This window comes from Protopterus annectens, chromosome 3.part0, assembly GCF_019279795.1.
Source record: "Protopterus annectens isolate FY-2018-M chromosome 3.part0, PAN1.0, whole genome shotgun sequence".
Classification (NCBI taxonomy): Eukaryota; Metazoa; Chordata; order Ceratodontiformes; family Protopteridae; genus Protopterus; species Protopterus annectens.
In genome coordinates this window covers 1,903,113,637-1,903,128,205 of record NC_056731.1, presented here as the reverse complement: position 1 = coordinate 1,903,128,205, position 14,569 = coordinate 1,903,113,637, and positions in this window count along the sequence as shown.

Below are 14,569 nucleotides of genomic sequence, written 5' to 3'. Positions count from 1 at the left end.
CACATAGTGAAAAGGTACAGAGCAACCTGAATGACATTATATGCTTAATGTATCCATCTAAATGATGAACCACTTGGAGTGTGAGTATACTGTCGAACGAGGAAAATTCACAAGATAATTATGACAGCATCTATGTTCCTTGCAAAATGACACAAAATACTAAGCCAAAAATGGTGCCTATAAAGACTTGTTTTGTTCAAACATAGTTACTGCTTAGGTGCATTTGCTCAAAGTGCAAACACTACTGAGAAGCCATAAAAGGCATTGCAGTAAGCAATAAATAGTTTTCTTTATAATAAATTATTTATGAGAGTAACATCCTACTAACTCTTGACAGAGCACAATCAAGAAAGAAGTCATGGCTTATGAGGAATCATTACTTTTAGTGAAAGCAAATCTTTATCCAACACTTAAAAGTGGAGGTAGACACAGTATTGCACCATTAACTGTATCTTCAGTAAAGTATTACCCATGTTAGTCCATAACTTCTATAAAAGTACTTCTAATTAAAAAAAAAATCTCACAAAAGACAGGGTGCTGTGCTTTTAAGCAGCTTAGGAATATACATTTGAAAAGGATGGTTGCCAGGTCAATCAGCTTCACATAATCCCCTGGATTCAACAAACTCCATGCAAGAATAAGACTATTCTTGCACAAAGTGTTTTTTGTCCATTTAGAACGTCAGTGCACCTTGAATATTCATGAAGGTGTGCTGCTGTACTTCCTATACGGACACAAACAGTGAACGAGTGCAGGGAGCATGTCCAAGTAGTGCACGGACACTGAACATGCCCCCTGCACTCAGAAAGTGCCGTATGGCACTTTCTAAGGTGAAATGGCATAATATTAGAGATTTACTCTAATATTATGCCAGTATTTCAGTGTCTGCGGACACTGAAATAAACATTGGCAACAAGAAAGCAATGCAGGGGGCATGTGACAGGTTCTGTGACACACCCCCTGCATTGCTAAAGTGCTTTACGACACTTCTGCAACCTGCTAAAGCAGGAAATGTGTGCAAATGCATACATAATGGGGGATAAATCCCCCAAAAGTGACAAAACACATATATAGCCCTCACAAACATAGAAAGTTGATAGTGAACAGGTCATGCATTAACATGAATTATGGAAGAGTAGAAGTCTGAAAGCAAATCTATGCCAATATTCTCTTACAGCAGTGTATGTTGACAAAGGCACAAATGATGAGGGGAATAAATAATTAAATTAGGGACAGGCCTGAAAAATTGCCTTCACACACTTAGAAAGTTGATAGATAACAGGATATATATTAGCAGGAATCCCTGAAGTATAGACACCTGAAAGCCAAATGAAAGCCACTATTTCACGATTGCAGTCCTCAATGAGTTGTCAGAAGACCACAAGACTCACTTATATAACAAAATAATATAAATATAATATAAACTTTTTTTTCAAGCCTAAGGAATGTTTAAGCATAGCTAAGTGGGTGTACACATTACGGCCATCCTCTTAGCATAGCATAAACATCCCCTAGGAGATAAATGCAAATATGCAGGTGAAATTTCCAAGCTGAGATAGTGTAGTGGTTAGAGTCCCGGCTTTACATACGGGCATTCACGGCTTGAATGCCAAGAAAGGCAACTTGTTTTTCTATGGGAAAGTAGTGTTAAAATTATTTTTGTAAACTTAAATTATGTAGCAACTGTTTTTTGTCAACCAGGGTAGTGTAGCAGGTCCAAAAGTGACAGGTCAGTCTAGAAAAGATGTGAAACCCCCATATAAACACAAGTGCCCCATGCAGTATAGTCACACAAGAATATAATTTAATGAAAGCACATAGGGGGGATGCCATGGAAGGTAAACATGCAGGGCCAGTACCAGGGCTCCCAAGTGGAGGCCTGGGACCGTTTCGCTCATGATCTCATCAGTGCTAGTGGCATCCTTCAAACTGGTGAGCAGGTCCGGCACCATTTCGCTGACCTTAAGTATAGAAAGAGGGAGGTCTTGGACCTGTGGACCCAAGACCCACGGCACAGAATGTCCCAGAAGTGTGTAAGTATCAGTATCAATTAGTATTCACCAAAGTTCAGCCTGTGTATGTGATTGATAGGTATGCATAAAATGTTTCTTTATCTCCTGTACAGCTGCAGATGAGAGGGCTACGAACGTAGATGCCTATGCCAGCAGGTTCCTAAGGCTGTGCCGGGAGGCTGGTGAGTACAAATCTAGCTTGCAGTATTCAGGGCAAATAAATAGAAAGGAGTAGAATGTCAACTGCCAGTAGGTTAAAATGTGTACTGTGTGTAATGAATAAATGAGATGTTAGCAGAGTAATACTGATGTACAGGATATCTATCAAGGATATCTATCAATAAAAGTGCCAGTACCCTTCAATAAAACTAAAAATCCCAGACTGTTTTGTTTACTTTGGTATATAATGGTATGAATCTAAATGTGTACAGGTTCTGCACAGCAATTATGGCTTTGAAAGCATAAATCAATTGAGGCTCGTCTGACAATGATTGTGGAGCTGTAAAACAGGAGATCAACTATATGAAATGCTCCATACACAAAGATCTGATCCCTGAATAGTAATCTGTAAACTAGTATACTGTATCCCCTATGGCAGTGCATAGTGTTAAAGATTACTTTCCAGATTGTTATATGTCAAAGTATTAATACACAGTACAAGAACTATCTGCCATGCATGAATATCAGAATTACAAGGTCAGATTGTCCAACCAAGAGAATATTAGACAGAAAACAGTCAAGCAACTGAGTGCAATTCCTCAATAGCTCTCTGTGTTGAAACACAGCCTTGTTGTACCTTTTTGCACAAACAGGCATGGTTGTAATCCTGGGAGTGGTAGTAAGCTGTATGCAAAATGTCACCCAAGAATATGTGAATATGTGTAGAAACAGTCAGGTATTGTTAACATAAATTTCCTCCACAGATCTACCAGGTAAGGAAATGTATGTATTAATTTTAAGAAGGCTGTGACGCCTGTGGCCTGGCCCAGCAATCAAGGAGCCTCAATCCTCACCACTAACACCAGAGAGGGTGTCTCATACAGGAGAAAGGATAACAAATACACACAGTAAAGTGCAATTTCCCTTAAGACCACACAGAGATCACAGTCAGTCTGGGGCTGGTTGCTCCCTTGCTCTCCAGGTCCCCAGTAAGACTTCCCACTGGCACAGCTATAGGGTCCAGATCTCAGCCTAGCTGGCAAGCTAACCTCCAGTACTCTCTCTGTCCAACCATGCTTCGTGACCCTGCAAAAGTAGCTGATACACACACTTTGAGATAAGTATTTATACAACTTCACAGACACTCCTGGGAAAGGTTGACACAGATTTTCCAGCTGTGCCAATATATCCAGACTATACAGTAGTAATTCCAGCCACCACCAGCTAATAATTATCAGCTACCCAAAGGCCCTTAAAAGGGTGTCCAATTATTACTGTGCAATATTATTATCCAATAGTAGTGTAACTTAAGCAATCAAGGCTTATTGGAAGGGCTTAGTACAGGATCACTTATAAGCATGCAATGTACTCTAGAGCTTAAATGATCTCTACATAAACCAGCCACAGTTAAAAGTTTTTAAAAATATTTAACAATAAATACTAAAAACACAAGCCAATACTACTACACCACAGTGCCATTCAAGAGTTCAGAGATCACACAGAAACTTAAAATAATTCAATAGTACAGTTCTGACATAACAGAAAACACTTAGTCTAATCTTTATAGTCCTAGCTATTTCTACAAGAAAACACACTTCTAAGATATAAAACATCAAAGTTTGCTACCCAGGAGTAAACACTCCTGTAATAAAGTAATAATGTAACAAAAGCAAAACACAGGAGTATAGATAGGCAGGTAAAAAAGTCCACATCAACGAGTCGTCGTAATAATAAGGTATTCAGAACAAGGCAGTCTTCACTTCACCAAGTAAATAAAAACTTCTATTTATTGGACAAATAATCAAAGTCGGCAAGCGCTTTCATCCTCATGGGCTTCTTCAAGCCAAAACGCTTTACATTTTTTAAAATTCAAGCCCTAGCTAGCCAACTACCTCCTAGCTCCCCTGGTCCCGAAAGTAGCACCCCTAGAAACCTACTTGCGTTCAGCTTCCAACCAGTCGCCACTTCACTTATCCGTACCTTGATCAAAAAATTAAAACCCACTACACTTTCTGCTGATCAACTCCCTGCCGAGTACCTACAAAAATCAGCTGATGCTATTGCTTACCCTGTCTCAATACTAATCAGTCGAACCATAGTAGAAGCTAAAATTCCCACCATCTGGAAAATATCCTATGTAATCCCACTTCACAAAGGAGGCAGCTCTACTGAATTCTCCAATTATAGGCCAATAGCTATACTCTCTCCACTTGCAAAGATTATGGAAAAATGTATTCATAGACAACTCATGCACCACCTAATCCAAAATCGCCTTATGGCAGACACTCAGCATGGCTTCTGTCCTCATCACAGCACTACTTCAGCCCTCCTAGCCTTTACTAACACCATAAACCATAATCGCAACAATAATTATATATCCTCAGCCCTCTTTTTGGATCTTTCCAAGGCATTCGATATGGTTGATCACCAACTTTTAATCCACACCCTGCAAACATTCCGTCTAGATACTGGAGCCCTCCAGTGGTTTCAATCCTACCTGAATGGTCGACAGCAGGCTGTCCTCTGGCAGAACAAACTCTCTAACCTTCTACCTAACACCCTCGGAGTACCACAAGGCTCTATACTAGGGCCCTTGCTGTTCTCCATCTTCATTAACGACCTTTATACTGTCATCCCAAAAGTCAGCTGTATCCAATATGCTGATGACTCTACTCTGATTTGCTCAGCCACATCTCCAGTAGAGTTATGGTCAGCTACCCAGACCACCTTTAATACAATAGAAAACTGGCTTTCTGAACATCATCTGATCCTAAATCCCAAAAAAACTAAAATGCTGTTATTTTCACCAACACGTAGGTCTACCGCTTTCACCTTTACCATAAAATCAAATGATGGCACAATAATCTCCCCTGACCCATCTACAAAACTATTAGGTGTTATCATAGACAATAATCTCAAATTTGACCTACATGTTAACCAAACTATCAAAACCATCAATAAAAAACTAGGGTCACTCTACAGAATAAAAGCCTTCTTAACCCCTCCAGCTAAAATTGCCATAGCTCGCTCTCACCTTCTTTCAACCCTTCTGTATGCATCCCCTCTACTCTCGAATTTGAACAAGACTGTCCTTAACAAACTCTCAATTTGCTACAACCACATTGCCAGGTTTGCCACTGGGCTGCCTTTTAGGACACATCATTGCATCAATCTAAATCAGATTGGTTGGCTTGAACTACCTAGCCTAATCCAGTATAACCAACTGATTATGGCCTATAAAATCCTCTATAATCCGGACAATACTCCTGCACTTAAAAATATTATCACCCCTATAACAATCCTAGACCGCCGATCCTCTAACAAACTATTAATTCAGACTAGCAAAATTAATAACACAGCCGGTGATTCTCTCTTTGCAAACTCTGTAAGTAGATCCTGGAACTCTCTTCCAGCTGATATTACCTTACTTTCCACCTTAGGTCAATTTAAAACTAGACTCAAACAACATTTGTCACTTAACTGGCTATGTCAATGTATCAAGCCTGGCTAACTCGAATGTGTAAAAATCTGTTAACCAGTTTACTGTAATTTAATTTAATCCTGACTTGTGCTCAGGACTAACTGTAACCTGTGGAACTTGTTTAACTTGCTTACTTATGTAATCTCTGTAAATAGTCTGTTTGTAATATGTAATGCTGGTATTATGTAATGCTGTATCTGCTTACCCTTGGAGCTTTTCTCCCCGGGCCTCCGCTGAAAATGGACATGCATCCAGTCGGACTATCCCGGTCAACAAATGTAAAATAAAAATAAAAATAAAAAAATAAAAACATTATATATACTTATAAGATAATGACATCATATCCTGTAAAGTAATTACATAGCCTGCAATTAATTTAAGGCAATTAATTATTGCAGCTCTATAAACAAAAATCTTAGATTATAAAACAATAAAATAACTCATTTAAAAACGTAATAAAAATTCTCTAACAAGTTCTTTATGCTTCAAGATACCACATACATGAACTCCTAGAGTAATCAAGAAAATATATATATATAATTGTCCGTGGATTGAACTTTTAAACCTTCAACTTCCTGCCTTTCAGCATAGGTCTCAGGGGAACTCTATCATTCAACCCAGGCTTCCTATCCGCTCTCAACCTAATAATTCATCTCATCTCACATTGTTCTGTATAATTCATAACATCTCCTCCTCTTAGTGTAAGAAATTGCTTAGTGTCTTTCAAAATATAACCATATATATTAACTATTGGTCTAAAACAATACTCTAGATAAAAAGATATAGGTTCTGTATGTGGGCAAAACTGATAGAAGACTTAAAGATAGAATCAGGGAACACCAGTATAATATCCGCATTAAATCAAATAAAAATGCTCTTTTGAAGCATACTCTAGAAACATCAAAACAACCCAAGTTCAAGTTCTTGGTTATACAGGTTAATATATCTACACTAAGAGGAGGAGATGTTATGAATTATACAGAACAATGTGAGATGAGATGGATTATTAGGTTGAGAGCGGACAGGAAGCCTGGGCTGAATGATAGAGTTCCCCTGAGACCTATGCTGAAAGGCAGGAATGAAGGTTTAAAAGTTCAATCCACGGACAATTATATATATATTTTCTTGATTACTCTAGGAGTTCATGTATGTGGTTTCATGAAGCATAAAGAACTTGTTAGAGAATTTTTATTACATTTTTAAATGAGTTATTTTATTGTTTTATAATCTAATATTTTTTGTATATACATGGTAGTGGGGCTGCGGTAGCATTGTCGCCTCACAGAAAGACGTTGTCCCGTTCAATTCTCAGTTAGAGCATCTTCTGTGTGGAGGCATACGTGAATGGGCGTGCCTTCATTGAAGGTTGTGCGTCAGGGCTGGTAACTCGGCACGTAAAAATCCACTACCAAACATTAGCGGACCGGAGTTCCGCTGTGGCGACCCTTAACCGGGATAAGATGAAAGACACAACAACAACAATCTAAGATTTTTGTATATAGAGCTGCAATAATTAATTGTCTTAAATTAATTGCAGGCTATGTAATTACTTTACAGGATATGATGTCATTATCTTATAAGTATATATAAGTTTTTTAAAAAATGTAAAGCGTTTTGGCTTGAAGAAGCCCACAAGGGTGAAAGTGCTTGCCAACTTTGATTATTTGTCCAATAAATAGAAGTTTTTATTTACTTGGTGAAGTGAAGACTGCCTTGTTCTGAATACCTTATTATTACGAAGACTCGTTGATGTGGACTTTTTTTACCTGCCTATCTATACACCTGTGTTTTGCTTTTGTTACACTTCTAAGATAACTTACTTAAGACAACAGGCAGTGCTGTAGGTTGGATATCAAGACAAAAATGCTCACAGTCTCTCTCTGAGCAATCGTTTTTAAAATCACTTACAAACATTTCTGCTGGGCCCTCCCAGATTACATTACATCATTACATCATTCTCATTTAGTTCCCATTACATCATTTCTTTAACCCTTAGCCTGGAGTTCCCAGGCCAACAGGCTATGTTATTTAGCAAGCTAACACCTGCTCAGGAAGCTACAACAATAAAAGACATTTCACATGTACACTCTAGTAATTATTCCTTAAGTTAAAACAATAGAAAGAATGTGCTAGTCCAGACATAATGACTCCGAGCTCTGGAGATCAAAAGAACATACAAGACATAATTTTAGTTTCAAAGAACATATGTGAAATGCTTGACTTAGTTTTCCTTACAGCAGATGGCAATGTTGCTACAATCTTGAAGTTCAACATTTTACAGTATTTTTTCTTTCATTTAAGAAACAAGCCTGTATTTTACATTAGTATTTACAAATGCCATAATTATGTATCAAATTCTATTTAGCTAGGCTGGCAGCCTTCACCCTTCTCTACCAGTCTTTACAAAGGCTTTAGTAATACACTGTGTACAAACATTCGACTGCCCAACCCCATGCCATAGGTAGATGTAAAGTGAGGTCATACCTGGAGAGTAATGAGTACAGTAATGATCAGTACAGTTATGAACAATCAAAGCCTATACAGTTGCTAATTGATATCTCTCTCTCTCTCCCCCACCCTATCTGCACCAATAATTCATACACATAATTGAGTATGTTTTTCACCAAAACTACTGTTGGGACATGTGTCCTATTGTTCTACAAATATTGAATCATTTGATTATTAATTAATGTTCCCCGTTCAAATACTATCATTAGTGGCCTGTTGCTGTCAATGTAACCCGCATGCCATTATGATGCCTAGTGTTGTTCCATTTATGCATGTGTTCAGTTTGCTATGCAATTGTTTCAGATCTGTTGGTTTGGGTTAATTGGAACAGCCATGCATGCTGTTAAAACTAATTTTGAAATGTTTTGTTCATGACTAACCAACATATTTTGTAAAACCTCAACACCATAGCACATCTCGGAAGGCAGATCCTGGTGGATCCGCCAGTCCCACCTCATCTGTCCATGGCACCAGGCCTCAGCACGTCTGGGACCCAAACCAGGACCTCCTCCTCCACTGGTCCTGTGCCACCTTCAGATGGAACCACCTCAGGGGATGGGGCCCATCCCCCCTGGGAGTGGATGCAGACCAGAAACTGTCACCCATAGCCAGGTCCGGGGTTTGGTGCATAGCACCATCCAAAAGGAGTTTGGTGGATAGCTGTGCCAGATTGAGGGCTGCTTGGTGCATCTTGAGGATCAGCCTGCCCCTCCTTTCCAGCCCCCCAGCACAGCCACCTTTGGGTCCAGGAAGGTGCAATGGTGACTGCCCATGGGTGGGAACCTCAGTCCCACTGTATCCAATTAGGGGCTCATGGGCATCTGATTCCCAACCACTCTCCCCATCCAAAGTGTTTGCCTCCCACATGTGTCATATAACGCCCTGTCTGCTGTCTTGTCTGTCTTGTCTGTCTTCCTACCCTACTTACCTCCCCAAATATATCTACTATCCTTCCCCAAATTCCCACTCTCACCTTAAAAAAAAGGGTATCTGTTCCCCCCCAAAAAAATTACGTCCCATACATAGCTGTCCATTTTGCACATGTGTCTACTGGACACATGTAATCTGGTCGAATTGGCTTGACAACACATTACTGTTGTCCTCACCCCTTTCTCAGGGGTTTGAGTGTCCAAATTCACCTCCACATTCTGTAGAAATTCACAGCTGTTGCTGTAGCAGAAATGAACAGCTATGGATCTTTTCTACACCCATCCTGCACATCCCTAGCTACCTTTCATACTGTACTTTCCTCTGCATGCCCCTTTTTTCACCACTTTCCTATCACCCCCCTTTTCTTTTAAAGAAATTAGTGCGGGGTAAGTGGGAATAAGTGGCGGTAAGTGAAGCTTAAATGGATTAACCATGCATTGGCATTGCTTACCATCATGCAAACCCATGCAAACCCACTTACAACTGCTTAAAAGTGCCTTAATTACTCTGTATCCATCAGACCTTGTGCTGCCCAGAAACAAAATAGTCAGCCCTGCCATGTCTCAGGCCTGGGATGCTGTGCTCTACAATCACAGCAACATACCACTACACCATCAGAGCTATGAGGATCTGTAATGCTTTAACAAACATATCATTCATTCTGGTCCTTTAACAGTAATGAAAAAAAAACATCAGTCCCAAACCCATGACCCTGTACACTAGAGTCAGAGCAATGTACCACTACACCATCTGAGCTACTGAGAAATAGAAATTATGTCTGTTGAAATATATATATGAAATATTGGATAAATAATATAGATATACATATATAAATATATAAAGAAAGGGAAATGTATATATATATATATATATATATATATATATACACACACACACACACACACACACACACACACACACACATATATATATATATATATATATATATATATATATATATATATATATATATGAATATATGTACATAACATACAGTGCAGTCAGACCTCTGAACCATCCCTCTCAACCTCTTAGTGCAAGACAAATATAGGGACATATTTCAATTATCGCTGTTAGGAACGAAGACATTTGCTGCAGCAACAAGGTGCATTTCAGCAGACAATTACTGAAGGATATGAGGATGGAAACTGGAATGTTATGTCATTATTTACTGACATAAATCCATAGATCATCACAGTGATTTACCAGACAAATACAAATAAATAGTAGAAGAGAACAAAAGTATGGGCCAAGCATCTGGACATTCTGTGAAAATCCTGGCAGTGGAGAGGTATGCTCAGAACCCCTTTGTGAAAAGAATCTGGACCAAGCCTGAAAAAGTGGGGGACAAAGGCATGAAATTAGGGACATATCCAAAATACGTGAGGAGATAAGCTGAAAAAGTTGATGTACTAACACTATATGTCCTAACATATATTGACTGAAATATCACAATTCTGCAACTCAATTGCTTCTCATTAGTTAATGACCTCAATCCCCACATTATTCCACTGATGTGTCAGGAATACATAACAGTTATGTGGACCAGACCAAAGATATCGCCAGACAACAGGACATCCTACGAATGTGTGGACATAACACAGCATTAGGAAAACTACACTCAGCTAACAAGTAACATCCAAACTACAATCAGACTGACATAACACTACCCAAATCCAGCTCTGGTGCTGTACACATGCATTTGCAAATATATCAGGTACTACAAGGATGTAACACTAGTGTAAAACAGACACTGGTGTGAAAGTGCATACCCACAACCAATTGCACCACAGTCACAGCGACATACCAGTAAGCAAACTGAACACTACAGTATAATGACTCTGTGAGCAACAATATCCCATTTACCACTCACACATTACCCCTTGCCACTCACACATTACCCCTACATACACTGCCCCAAGTCCCAATGTAGTGGTAATCTTGAGGTGTTATGGGACGTGTCATGGTCTGCCCGTACAAACATATACAGGTGATAAGGAACCAGAAACTGGAGCACCATGTACAGTCAGATAGAAAGGGTCCATGACACTCACATGTACCCCCCTCCCTACACAGCCCAAATAACATGTGCACACTACACTTCTACACAATCCTGACAGTCTGTTAACAATGGCCATACATACACAGACTTCTCAAATATACAGTTTCCCACAGAATGTATAAGCACAGGACTCATATCTATGGCCGCTTCCTTGTTACATGTCTGGGAGGTCTATGACATCACTGAGATGGTAGCAGGAATGAAGGCAATAAATAATGATACTACATACCTCTGAACCTCTTAGTGCATGACATCTGGACAAAGCCTGACATAATTGGTAGACAGAGGCCCAAACACATGGGATATATTGGAAATATTGCTGTTATACATTTAGGCAGTTGCTGGTGTTACTGGGTTTGTTGTCACATACGTTTTCTGAGGGATATTCAGTCAGTAACACCAATGAATGTTAGCATGTACTGACTGCATTCCCCAGAGTATCCTACTGATTAGCCAAGGACAACAACTGTGTGGAACAAACCAGATATATGAGCCACACATCTGGACAGTGTCTAGGCCTCTGGGCAGTATAGTGGTATGACTGCAGTCATGTAACAGAATGGAAATCCCCTGATAGCTGCCAAACATGTCACCCAGCACCTTATGAAGCACAGTAAGACCAAAATGACACCCCCCCCACAACAGCTCTGGGCAATTACCCATGTATATTCAAATATAGCATGCACTACAGGGATGGAACAGTAGTGAAAAGCAGATAGTGGTGCAAAAATGTCCACCCAAAAACATTTGCACCACAGTCACAGCAACATACCAGTACCCAAAATGACCTCCAAAGTACAACGACTGTCTGAACAAACATATCCTGATTGCCAGTCACACACTACACTGACATATACTGGCCAAAATCACAGTGTACTATGAATTCTGAGGTGTTACAGGACATTTCACAGTCTGCCCCTACAAGCATACAGACCTGATAGACTGCCAGCCGCCATAGCAGCAGGCACAGTGAGATAGGTAAAGGATGTATGGCACTCACATCTGCTACTCTCCCTACCCAGCCCAACAAACATCTACACACAACACTGCTACACAATCCTGGCAGTCTGTTCAGAATGGTCAGACATACATAATTGTCATATGTACAGATTTTCACAGAATTTCCAGGGTGTGGAACCATAATCCTGGCCACTGCCACATACCACAGCCAGGAGTCTGCTAGGTCACTGGGATGATAACAGGAGTGCAGTTGGTAATTAATGATATATCATACCTCTGCACCTCGTAGTGCAGGACATCTGGACAATGCATGACATACTTGGGGGACATGGGACCAGAAAGTGGGACATATCACACATAATGGTGTTACAAAATGAAACAGTAGCTGGTGTTACATGTGTTGTTGTAACATAACATCCCTGAAGGATATGATGTCTGGAACACCAATGGATGTCAACAGTTAGTGACTACAATCCTCACATTATCCTACCAACACCACAAAAAAAGACATTGTTGGAGGAACTGACCAAACATAACAGGCAAACCTCTGGCCACTCTGTGGACAACATGCCAGGTAAGAGATATGTCAGAGGCATATCACTGTCAGATATCAGGTCACTCAGTAAATGCATGCCCAGATGAAACCTGTCTATCTAGCAACCCTCTATGTGTATAACAACACTAAAGACATGCAATCTGTACTGAAACCAGGACCTTTGTCCCACATGTTATTAGGCTGTCTCTACATGTCCTGTGAGGTATTCCTTCCTACTGTCTGTAAAGCTGCACTCCCCACACCTCCGTAATGTCCCCTGCACGGGCAAGGAAAAGGGGCAAGGCCCACATGAAGGACGTCCCATATATTGGAACTATCAGTAGTATCCAGGCCCACACCACAATACTATGTGGGCACCTACATAGCTGTATGCCTCAGCAATGCCTAACAGGACAACATCAACCCCCTCAAGGTAGGCCGAATGCTTGTGGTGGACAGCAGCAATACACAACTACCATCATAGGTGGAAATAATCGCAGGACAGGCCAAGAAGGAACAGGTGCCTCATTGGCAGCCATGTGACCTTTTTCTGCACAAGCAAATAAAGTCACAGGTGATGTACACTAAGGCTGTCTTTGAGTGCAAACTGTATACATCCACCAAGGCCAATCAGTAGGCCTTCCAGACATGTGTTCACAATTCCAGAGGCAACACACATATCTGCTCTGTAGTGGTGTCAATAACACCACATACTCATATTCCATAGATATAGACAACTGGCTGCAGACAGGTGAAGTGCAAACTTTACCCCCTGTCTGCCCATAGGTACACATGTGCATGTACAGCACCTGCCCCCCCTCCCCTCATGATCAGGAAGCAAGTCTGTAATGCCCTCTCAAAGGCAACACACAGAGGTCGCCATAGGCCTGATACTATTCCTGGCTGCATCCTACATGAACACAGGCATGGGCTCTCAGACCCATTCTGCAGTGCAGTCAACCACAGCCTGAGCACTGGTTTCATCCCATCTGAACATAGGACAGACAGAACATTGATAGAAAACAGGTTATGCATTAGCATGAATGTTCTGAAGGATACACGTCTCAAACTGAAATGTATGCCATTATGTCATGATAGCAGTCCTCAATGGCATGGCCGAAAACCTCAATACTCTCTATTTAATATAATAACATAATATTAATATGCAATAGGAGATAAATAAAAATATACAGCTCAAATCCTCAAACCAAGGTAGTGTAGTGGTCAGAGTCCCAGTTTGGCATGCAGGCATATACAGTTTGAGTACTACAACAGGCAATCCAATTTTATAAGGGAAAGCAGTGTTAAAAGTAATATTTTTATATTAAAATATGTGGTAAGTTAGTTTTGTCACCCAGGGTAGTGTAGCTGGTGTAAAATGGAAGTTTGAGTGCATATAACATGTGAAACCACCAATGTATACATGTGTCCCATGCAGTATAGTTACACCCGTTGCTACTGTAATGGAAGCACATTTTATATTTTATAAGAAATATATAAAAAAAATACATACATATATATATATATATATATATATATATATATATATATATATATATATATATAAAATATAATATAATATATTATATTATAATAATATTATAAGGCTATAATATTATAACATTATTATTATAATAATAATATAATATAATATATATAGAAATATATATAAAAAATATGCTCAGCATAATGCATCCGAGATTATCCAAGTTCAACTAACTCTGGGCAAAACCACAATCCAGATTGTAGCTTGCTACAGCCCCCCACCATGCTCCAGGATTCCCACTCCTCTTTTCTTGATACACTGGAAAATATTAAGGTACAACCCAACACCCTAATAATGGGCGATTTCAACTACCCCACCATTAACTGGGAAAACTAATTGTGTACCAACTCTTTTGCTCAACGTTTTCTGGAATTCA